This window comes from Hylobates moloch, unplaced genomic scaffold, assembly GCF_009828535.3.
Source record: "Hylobates moloch isolate HMO894 unplaced genomic scaffold, HMol_V3 SCAFFOLD_4, whole genome shotgun sequence".
Taxonomy (NCBI): domain Eukaryota; kingdom Metazoa; phylum Chordata; class Mammalia; order Primates; family Hylobatidae; genus Hylobates; species Hylobates moloch.
Window position 1 is genome coordinate 86950558 of NW_026652279.1, and position 2184 is coordinate 86952741.

The window sequence follows — 2184 nt, forward strand, 5'->3', positions numbered from 1 at the left end:
ACATGGGGGTCTTATTTCTTTAGGGAGAATTAGCATTATCAAGCAATTTGAGAAAAATGAGCAAGTAGATAAGAAATGTAAAATCATAGGATAATGACAGGAGTGGTTCTCATTTACCTAGGCACAGATGCACACTTGTATATGCATGTTAAGTTTTCAAAGTGCATCCTTTAAACAGATACTGGCAACAACTGTGGAATAGAGCAATCCCCGCACCATGCCCCACAATTGTGTCCATAGAACACATTTATTGTGCCATGCCCTGCTGCACAAGCCTGTATGTGTTGTGAGGGGCATGGCATTCTTACAAGGACACAGAGAGGTAGCCACTGGTATCATTTTCCCTTTAGAGACAGGGAAACTGAGGCTCAGAGAAGCTAAGAAACATGTCTGAGGTCATTTAGGTATTTAGTGCTTCAAGGCAAGCTAAAAACCTAGTGAAACAGCCTACACGACTGTCTCAGTGCAAGAGCTGAGGTTCAGAGACCAAAAGGATTTTCTAAGGTGACTCAACTCATAAATAAAGGAATATTCAATACAAAAACATGAGTCTTTTAACTGCTGGTCCAGTGATCAGAGATAAAATGTTGGAGCGAAGAAGGGTAACAGACTTGCTCCATTTCTTCCCTCAGTTAAACATTTTTAGGTAAAAACGATTGATTAGAAGAGTTAAACATTTACAGTGTTATCTGTATTGACTTGGATAATTTAGGGCCTACAATTGAAAGTCATGGAAAGATCTGAGTTGTATCAGAAAACTTGACTGACTAAGATTTATATTGCAGGCACTACCCCTTCTTCCACATTCCTCCTCGTTCTTGATTATTCTCTTATTCTGAAATCTGCTTGTTTTAGGCATTTGGGTTAGCAAATTTTGTCATGAGCCAAAATCCCTGCAGCTTTTCCTACTTGGTTGTCTTTCCCCCTGGCTAGCCTGCTCATCTTCTTATCAAATTCCCAGACAAATGCACAGCTAGCTCAGCTCTTGTTTCACTGGGACTTAAGAAAACTGTTTCCTTCACAAGAGAAACTTTTTAGCTAATTCCAGAAAAGCCCCTACCCCATCACAAACTAACTCCCTGAGTAGTCAGGGCTGTCACATCTTTTTGTCTGCTAAAGGCAGAGAAGAGAGAATATGAGGGTCCACCTATCTCTCCGTCACAGAGGATGAATGATCTATGCCAGCCTCTCTCCTGCCAAAAATAAATCAGTCACTCTCCACTTGGGTGTCCCTGAGTTGCCATTTCTGCCTGCCATGAGAAAGGGTTCTGCGTCAGTACCGGGAAGACTCAGACTTGTGAGTTGGGAGACAGTGTGCCCTAGCAGAACAAGCACACAGGCTTGGAAACCTGTCAGTAATGGTGCCCACTTGCAGAGGTGCTGAGGGAAACAGGAGACATGATCTACAAGAAATGCTCTTCACTGTTCTGGTCTCAATAGAAGGGGGCTGGGATTGGCCTGAATTCTAACCCACCATTTAATAACTTTGATACCTGAGCATGTCACTTCATTTTTCTGATCTTCAGTGTCTTCTGATTGTTCACTTCAACAGTTAAACATCCAACTGAAGGCCAGAGTTAATTCAACAAATATTCATGAAGTTCCTATGATAAGCAAAATCTATGTTTGCTCCCATCAATACAGCAGTGAGTAAACTGCACCCTCTGGGCTCCAAAAGAGATTATGGTCTAGAGACAGGCATCTATAAAAAGGAGGGCTAAATGCTTGACCATAGGGTTATTTGAGAATTGGATGAGAGAGGGGAAAACAGTACATAGGCACTCAATGTACATTGTCCCTGTGTTTAATCTGCTGAAATTTGCATATATAACAATCAGGTCAATTTCAATAGCTTCAATAGAGTCTTACCTGAAAGCTTAGTGAGCTCTCCTTATGAGGACCCTCTTATTTAAGAGGATCAAGGACCCTCTTCATAAATTGTACAACATTAAAAACATACCTGAACTTCTGGACTGCGCTTATCCAAGTTGACAAATATGGGAACACCTAATTATCGCATGGTGCTCTCCATTTTCCCTTTTGCATATCGAATCCTTTTGAAATTTGACAAGTAGCTTGGGCTGTTCAGAGGGAAGAAGCTATCAAAGTTCAAAGCAATAATATTCTGGCAGCTAAAATAGGTTGCAGTGACCTCACAATGGCATTTTAGCAATGGCCCTGCAG